A 10,000-nucleotide genomic window follows, 5' to 3' on the forward strand; every position below is an offset into this window, starting at 1 on the left:
ACATGAAAATCTCTTCCACTCTGGATAGTATATTTATTGCTAAACAACGGCCTTCCTCATGTTTGTGTCCTCGTATTCAATACAAGAAGTGACCAGCTTCAGCAGATCTAAATATGCTGCCTCGTCCTTCTCATATAATTACGCCAGTCCTCTGGCTCTCATCTCAAATCAACAAGCAAGTTTGCATGTGAAATTTGGTCTCTTTTTAACAACCAGTCTTTTGTCTACTAGACTGCCTTTTTCCTAATAACACCGCTTAGCCAACAGCAATAACTGTGTCTTGATTTAGAGGCATCTTTGCTTTTCAACTCCACGACCCACACAGAGGCTGGATCACAATGAGGCTGGTTATAAATTTGGTTTGATCGTGTGACACCTCTTCAAACCTATATACAAAACAACATGGGCGACCGGGTTGGACAAACCGTTTGACCGTGTAAATGCGTCTTGTAAATGCCCCTTTAATAATCCTTAGTTAGTGAGTGACAGCATATTTATGTAAAATGTGAAATTCGTTTCCACACCTGCATCCTCGTAGAGGTCGCTAGCAGCATCCTCTCGGGCCCTAACTGTACGCACTTGTTAACTCTTCCTTTCTTCCATCTTGCCGCCCAACAACTTCAACTCCTTTTCTTTTACCTAGGCAGGAAATGACTGAACGCGCCCCGGTGCTTGGCTCTGTAGCCAAATTTTCATAGATCAATCAATCCATGACTGCATATTTATTAGACAGAAAGGATATTCTGACAGCTCTCTCCAGACCATCCAAGATTGGAAGATGCAAAATATACCGGAAGATGCATTAGCCATTCTCTGGTAGACATTAGAGGTGCCTCACACTGAGGGACCTGGGGAAACCCAAACGAGCTGTGACGATGTAAGGATGTAAGGAACTGCCTCTTTTTCTGACTTGTTTTCCTACCTTCTGTAGTATACTCCTTCAACTATAGATATAAGATGGAACAAGTTCTGGTTACTAAAGTATCCCCCTGAGTCCCAGCATCTGTGCACGTTGCAAGTGTCAACTGTTGTCAGAGCAGGTGTCTAACATCGTAAACTCTAACCCAGTCGTTCTGGCGTTATTGTGATGCACTCATTTCTTATTCGTAGAGCAGCAGAAATTTTCAGTGTTAAGCTTCCTTAAAAATTTAACTGTGCATTTTAGTTTTTTGTAAAAGAAAACTATTGAGATACCTTTGGCTGTTTCTACGCAATTTTTCTGTCCGCCCTCGGATCATAAAAACTACTGAGGCTAGAGGGCTGCAAATTGTTATGTTGATCATCCACCCTCCAATCACCAAACATACCAGAATGCAGCCCTCTAGCCTCAGTCATTTTTATTCTATGTAAGGTTAAAGTTAGCCATGTTCGTGCGTCTGGCACCGCCATAGGTGCCAACAACACAGACCACCTGAGAGTTTCACACAGCATTGTACGCTGTACAGAAAGGCCGAATGCGCCGAAGAAACTTCGGCGCATTTTTTTTATTTGTTTTTAAGTTGCCTCTCTTGACTCTTTTGTCAGAAAATCCGATTGTATTTTATTTGGGAAAGAAACGTCGGCGCATTTTTTTTTATTTGTTTTTGTTTTTAAGTTGCTTCTCTTGACTTTTGTCAGAAAATCCGATCGTATTTTTTGATTTGGGAAATAATTACAAAAAAATTTTTTCAAAGTTATTTTCACCAGGCAATAATCTTTATCTAAATGCATTTGCCTAATTTTCGACTACATAAATCATTATTTTAGGATCTCCTGAGGAATGATCTATAGTTTTTTTATGTCATGCTGCCGCTTTTAACTTTCTTAGGTAAGAAATTAGGTTATCATTATATACAACTGGTTACCAATATGTCAGTTCCCAATTCACTATTCCCAACTAACCAATGAAAGTTTATTTTTATGTCCTAACTCGCACTAGAGCCAGCCTCTTTGGTCACAAACTTTCGTTTAATCTTTTCCTGTACCATTTCTTTATAAAAAGCATTTCTATTATTAAAGTATCTAAAATTGTTTCCCAGTTGACTGAAGAGATTTAAATATCCTCAATTCAAGTACCAAATTGAATATTTCTGTCGGCATTCATGCAAATTTCTTTTAGTGTATAAAAATACCTTTGCCTCCCGTTGCGTTAAAGAGGATGTTGATTATATTGTATAAGACGTTATCGTAGAAAAGGAAGGCTATGTATGTGGAGTGGAAATGTTGTTGAGGCTGTATTGCGTTGGTCAGTTACACAACTCTTAGAGAGGATGAAAAACGTTCACTGGCTTATAGCAGGAAAGAGAAAGTTAGCTGAGTTACCTGTACCTGGTAGATGCCCTTCAAGTTTCTGGAACTTTTTAAAATTTTATTTTATTTTTTTTTTTTTTCTTGTTCTGGGGCGTGTGCATAAACAAGTTTCACCACACAATTGACCACTTTTTTTTATCAGACATATATGCATTATAATATCCTTAAATACCTCCTGATTTTTAGATTTCAGCTGTTTTAGGAAGGATAGCAGCTTTGACGAAATGCAGAAAGAAATGAGGAATCTTAGAACGTCTGCGGTAGGATTTGAAGGGTAACCTCTCCGGCCCCAACTCGCCATGCCTGGGTTCGAATTATAAAGAGCGGTGAAGCATAAGCTCACCTCAAATATATATATATATATATATATATATATATATATATATCTCTAATAAACATGTAATTCGTGTGGAGGAGCATAGCCGTTATATATATATATATATATATATATATATATATATATATATATATATATATATATATATATATATATATATATATATATATATATATATATATATATATATATATAATATATATATAATGATAATGCGTGTGGAGTGGCATAGCTGTTATATACGACACGTATGCTGATGGAATTAAGATTGCCATTCCTTGTTCATATTTATTTCCAACGTTCCGTAATTTTTATTTATAATTACATCTTCAAGGGCTCAAATATAGTAAAAACAAAATACATTAATTAGCAAGACAACTTTCAAACATAAATTTTTGACACTTAAAATTTATCATCTTTTTAAAAAAAAATCAAAGGTGATTAAAATTCACAAAGTAAGATGTTGTATTGGACTAACCTTCCATCAAAAGAAACAAAAAAAAAATTAAAAATAAAAATAAAAAATCCTTATGTTTCCCTTTATGTTTATGGGGAAAACCAGTTTTTGATCAACAAGGACTCTAAAATGGGTTAATTCCTGGGTGTTGGTGTTTGTCCGATGATTTTAAAATCTTTATTTTTAAACGTCTGCTTTGCATCTTCTAACGTGGGCTCTTGTATTAGAACGTTCCGGGTTCGTGATTCTGCTGCCTGTCTGGAAACTGACCCCTCTGTGTTAGTCGATGCGCAGTGCCTTAAGGGGCCTCCAAACGCCTCAGTGGCGTGGTCGGTATGGTGTTAGCGTTCCACCTCGGTGGCCGCGAGTTCGATTCTCGGTCATTCCATAGAGGGGTGAGAGATGTGTATTTCGGGGAGTGGGGGGACAAGAAAGGGTTCACTCTCGACGTGGTTTCTCCGGAAAAAGGTCATGTAAAGCCGTTGATTCCGTTGCTGAATAACCACTATTTCCATGCAACGTAACAACACCATTCAACAACAACAAACTTAAGGGGCCTCCGTGTGGATCCCCACATACGCCCGAGTTATACCTGGGGGCTAGTATATGTATGCACCACAAAATAGGACATGAAAGGTGGGCACAAACGATCCTTGAACTGAAATAGAGACAGGATATTCAACGGATTTTTCGGAATCGAATTCACTTTCATAGCAGGAAAATGTTCTTGTATTACCCAAGTAAATTTTCTTTTAAAGAACTGTCACAGGCACAGGGGAAGCTGGCATGAAATTCTAATTTTGGTACAGTAGGATATTTTACTGGCGGGAAGAAGAAATAATTGTTTAGCAATTTTCGGCAAATCTTACTGGCAAAATGAGCAGGAAATCAGTTGTTTATAAAATAGTTTGCTAAAAATATATATGCCACCTTCCCTTATGTCTGTGATAGTCCTTTAATGAAAGAAATTTAACTCAGGTAATACAAGAATATTTTCCTGCTATTAAAGTGAATCCGATTCCGAAAAATCCGTTGACAATCCGCTCTCTGTTTCGGTTCAAGATCGCCTGTGTCCTTTCATGTCCTATTTTGTGGTGCATACATATACTTGCCCCAGGTGTAACTCGGGGACTTATGTGGGATCCACACGGAGGCCCCTTAAGTTTGTTTGTTTGTTTGTTTGTATGGTGTTTTTACGTTGCATGGAACCAGTGGTTATTCAGCAACGGGACCAACGGCTTTGCGTGACTTCCGAACCACGCCGAGAGTGAACTTCTATCACCAGAAATACACATCTCTCACCCCTCAATGGAATAACCATGAATCGAACTCGAGGCCACCGAGGTGGCACGCCAACACCATACCGACCACGCCACTGAGGCGCTTGGAGGCCTCTTAAGGCACTACGCATCGATTGTCACAGAGGGGTCAGTTTCCGGACAGGCAGCAGACTCACGAATCCGGAACGTTCTAATACAAGAGCCCACGTTAGAAGCTGCAAAGCAGACATTGAAAATAAAGATTTTAAAATCATCGGACAAACACCCAACAGCGCCTCAGTGGCGTGATCGGTATGGTCTTGGCTTGCCACCTCGGTGGCCGCGAGTTCAATTCTCGGGCATTCCATTGAGGTGTAAGAGATGTATATTTCTGGCGATAGAAGTTCACTCTCGACGTGGTTCGGAAGTCACGTAAAGCCGTTGGTCCAGTTGCTGAATAATCACTGATTCCATGCAACGTAAAAACACCACACACACACACAAACAAACACCCAACACCCAGGAATTACCCATTTTAGAGTCCCTGTTGATCAAACCACTGGTTCCCACATTAAACTAGCGGTCAACAGCCACTTCCCTCTTTTTGTATTGAGGTGTATTTTCTTCTTCTTTTTCTTATTTTTTAATTTCCTTCCACTAATGTTTCTTTTACTCTTATGGAAGGCTGGTCCAATACAACATCTACTTTGTAAATTTTAGGATATCTTGATTTTTTAATAAATATAATTTTAAGTGCCATAAATTTATGTTTGAGAGATTTGCTAATTATGTGTTGTTGTTGTTTTTTTTATTTTAGAACCATTGAAGATGTCATTTTAAATAGAGACTACGAAACGTCGGGAAATAAATATGAACAAGGGAGCAATCTTAATTACCCATCAGCATACGTGTTATATATATATATATAAAAAATTTATATATATATATATATATATATATATAGGTGTGTGTGTGTGTGTGTGTGTGTTTGTGTGTGTGTGTGTATGTATATATATATATATATATATATATATATTTATATATAATATATATATACCCTTTCTTTGATTTGTAATGAAAATTAGTGTTCTATCAGACCAACCAGTATTGCGAAAATATAATAAAAAAATGTGAAAATATAACCGTTGATGAGCAGATTATTACGTTTGTTCTTGCGAGTTCAAAGTCGCCAACAAGTAAAAGGAATTCTACCTGAAACGGGTTCCCAAAAATGTCAGTAACAAAACTCGATAAAATAGAACTGGAGAAAACGCGCACACTATTTAACTTCTAGAGAGATCACTCAACGCTGGAGAAATTTTCCGGGAAATATATTTACATGTTTATATCATGGAGTCTCGCAGATTTTCTAGCCAAAAGGGGAAAGAAACAGGACAAAGTGTTCATTCGTGGAGTTATACGACCCAGATGACCGTGGAAGGGCATAGCCGTTATATATATATATATATATATATATATATATATATTATATATATATATATATATATTATATATATATATATATATATATATAATATATATATATAATATATATATATATGTATGTATGTATAATGCGTGTGGAGTGGCATAGCTGTTATATAAGACACGTATGCTGATGAGCATACGTGTCTTATATATTTTTATATTTTTAGCTGTAGCTGAGTAGTTGGACATGTCGGTTACGTATTCGGCTACCGTTCCCAGGGTCCGGGTTCGATTGTCCGCTCTGCCAACGGTAAATCAGAGGAATTTATTTCTGGTAACTGATATTCATTTCTCGATGTGGTTCGGATCCCACAATAAGCTGTAGGTCCCGTTGCTAAGTAACCACTTGGTTCCTAGGCACGTAAAAATATCCTATCATACAGGCCAACCCTAGGAGAGCTGTTAATTAGCTTGGAATGGTAAAACTAGCGTATACTTGACCTTTAGTGATATCTCCGATAAAAATAATGCATTGTTCAAGCGAATAAGAAAATGAAGTGCATTAATTAATATCTTCATTGGCTAAAATATTTTAGATAAATATTAGAACTTTATCTGTGAGATTAGTAATAACATATACATAAAATATATAAACGAAAAATGGATTAATGAGGTAAATAAATTTAAAATCAGGATGAGAATTAGGAACAATAATCACGTACATCGAGGGAGGACTAAGTAAGACTGTGATGTTTTTCTGCTTCTGTAACGACCTACAGAAAAGTCTTCTAAAAGAGCATAAACTTCCAGAATGTACGTGAACAGGAGAGTAGCTGAAATACCGAGCTATTATATAAACTAATTTCATATCCAGTTACGTACAAACTTGTATATTTAGATTACGATATGTGTCCGCACAAATTCGTATCTAACTCTCTCTCTCTCTCTCTCTCTCTCTCTCTCTCTCTCTCTCTCTCTCTCTCTCTCTCTCTCTCTCAAAACTTTGAGACAGCGTACGACAGAAAGCCAATCACGCACGTAACCCGTAAGCTCTTTTTGTTAAAAATGTAAAATTGGTTTCCCTCTTGTCAAGAACACTGGAATAAATTATCACTGGCTTTTTATTAGGGCACTCTCTCTCTCTCTCTCTCTCTCTCTCTCTCTCTCTCTCTCTCTCTCTCTCTCTCTCTCTCTCTCTCTGTTAAAAGTGATGTGCAATGAATACTTTGTTGAATGTGCTGTAGAGAAAAAAGAAGTTAAAGAAATAGTAAAAAAGAAAACACAATAAAATGAAAGAAGTGGACTGAATCTAAACCTTCTCAAGAGATTACGTACATGAGTTGCTTTTACATCATAAAGAAATATAGAATTCTTCATTTAGATCGAGTTAGCAGTAATTCCAATGTGATTGTTCATTCACTTTAAACAATCTTCTCTTATACACGACACCCACCAGTCCCTGAGGCTTCTCTTCGCTTTCACTATAGTAAGCTTCCTCTCATTTATAAGCATTAGCCCTTCAGATTACATTTACGACCACTATTCTTACTCCACAACTTTCCCGCACAAGTTTTGCTCTCCTTTAAAAATTCAAATCATTAGTCATTTTTCTTTCGTCATGAAATTATTTTTCTGCTATTTCAAAACTATACAAAAAAGGACCTTATGAAGGTAGGGACGTCAGTGCACATCGTGCGGTTTACTGTAGGCATTACTTAAGGTTCTTTGCAGAGTCCCTTCGACCCCTAGATGCATCCCTTTCATTCCTTTTATAGTACCTCCATCTATATTCTCTCTCTTCCATCTTACCGTCTAGCCTTTCCTAACAATTGTTTCATAGTGCAGCTACGAGGTTTTCCTCCTTTCAAAACTTTTTATCGTCAATTTCCCTTTCAGCGCTGGATAATCTCATAGATCCCAACTCTTGGTCTTTTTCCCATAATTATAAAGAATATATGAATGGCTTAGAGTCTTAGACAAATGTAGGAAATACTCTGCAGATGAATGGGAAACACGTAAAGGAAACTAAAATTTTGGACATGGGAAAGAGAAATGGATGAAAAGTCAATCCTGAATGAGTATAAGAAAGCAAGAAAGGCACAAGAAAAGATTCATATGAGAAAAAACCCACTGGAAAGGTACGCTGATTCGGGGCAGAAGCGAGGATCTGAACAAGACGGAAAGCTAAATAATAGCAAGGGGAAAAAAAAGTTTTTATAGGGGTTTCTAACCGTTTATGTTTACACTAAGAAGGGGCAAATGAAAATGTTGAGCATTTTTTACAGTATTGATCAGCATACAATAATGTTAGAAGGAATTTAAGTTTCCTATATTACCCACATCAGAAAGATAAAAATTTCCATATATTCAAGTTTTTATTCACTCTGGTTCACTTCTGTTGTGCACCTCTGAGCGCCGCTGTAATAGGTTGTTTCGCCTTTGCCGTTAAGGTTCCCATTTGGCGATAAATATCCCATTTCTTTACTTTTTTCGTAATGAATTGTCAATTTTGGTCCTAATCGAAGGAAGACCAAGAGAAAGAGATGGCATGATTGTGTAGGGGAAGATATGGTATTAAAAGGTACTAATGAGAACGATGCACAGGACAGAAATCGATGGAGACGGCTTATTCACAACGGCGACCCCATATAGAAATGGGCTAAAGCTGGGAAGAAGTAGTCCATATCGTGGTTTCTTGTGAACCTTTATGTCCAGTAAGTCCCTTCGTACAATCAATGGTAGGTGGATGGCCTTTCCTACGGCTTCATGCATGGCGTTGATAATTATCTTTGATAATTATCTTCTTTCCTTGACCTGAGCAAGATACTTTTGTTGTTTTAAGACTGCAGTTTACCAGCAGGATGTCTGTATTGTATTTTCATTTTCTTCAGTTAAGCGTCTCCTTTCGATCCGTACATTATTCATAAGTCTCCCTTCCTCAGTGACGTTACTTTCTCTCATAAAGTCTACATAACCAATACCAGGTGGGATTAATCACATTTGCTGCTCAAGAAATGTTTCATTAATCGCATGTTTCATTGAAAAATGTATGAATATGCCCCCATCTGTAGTATTGTGTCCATCCTTCTCCTTTTTCTTTATTATTTATACTTTGTTTAACGTCTACACTTAGGTCTGCAAAGTTTAATTAAACTCTCATATACTGTTCCCCTCACCTGCCTTAATGTTTTTAATACATTTACTGATATTTCTTTGGTTGCTCCTATCCACTGTAATTTGGTCTACTGAGGTACGCCAGCGGGCTCACATAAGTCGAACTGCACTTATTTAAATATAGGTTTTACATATTTCCTTTAAAAATATTAATCAGGTTTACACATTCATTGGTTGATGTTCATGTTCGTAAAAGAAAACTGAGAGTAAGAAGAGAGAGAGAGAGAGATGAGAGAGAGAGAGAGAGAGAGAGAGAGAGAGAGAGAGAGAGAGAGAGAGAGAGAGAGAGAGAGAGAGAGAGAGAGGAAAAAACTTTCTTTTATAAACATTGGTTCAGTCGTACTGCCTTCTACTTGTACTCTGGATGCCTTATACATGTTTCTTCTATTGTCCTGCACGCTTTTACAGTGACTAACCAGTTTCACCAATACAAAAATTGCCCCATGAATAACAAGAATTTCTTATGCATACCCTTTATCATTGTCAGGAAAATTTTCGAAAGTTCCTTTTTCATTGCATTGTTTTTGAATGGCCTGTTAAGTACAAATTAAGTATCTTGAAAGTTATTATTACAACGGGGTTTCTGGGTTATGCTTTTCTGTTGTTAATATCTTAAACGACTATCATTTCATTATTAGTATAATCATGGTTTTCTTTACTTTTCTTTACTTGATTGCTTTGGTCAGAATAAAAATTTGTACAGTCAGATACGGGTAGTCTTCTATTGCTGCTCGTTCATACATATACCTGTCGAATTCATATATATTTAATATATCTAATAAATATATCTGAATTCGACAGGATATATGAAATGTACGAGCGGCAATAAACTTTTTAATTCTTCTTGTGGTCAGGTCGGCAAAATGACCTCGCTGTTATTATGGGATGCGGGTTCGTTTTCCGCTACCAGATACTGTAAATTAGTCTGTAATTGCTTCATATTTCTTGTATTTAGATCCAAGGCCTTATAGTGACAAGCATACCGAAAAGCGTGAAGAATTTAAGAAGTCAAGAGGGCATTGTGGCAATTACATGGTAAATGCATATATATATATA

Source organism: Macrobrachium nipponense, chromosome 27 (assembly GCF_015104395.2).
Source record: "Macrobrachium nipponense isolate FS-2020 chromosome 27, ASM1510439v2, whole genome shotgun sequence".
In the NCBI taxonomy this organism is placed as follows: domain Eukaryota; kingdom Metazoa; phylum Arthropoda; class Malacostraca; order Decapoda; family Palaemonidae; genus Macrobrachium; species Macrobrachium nipponense.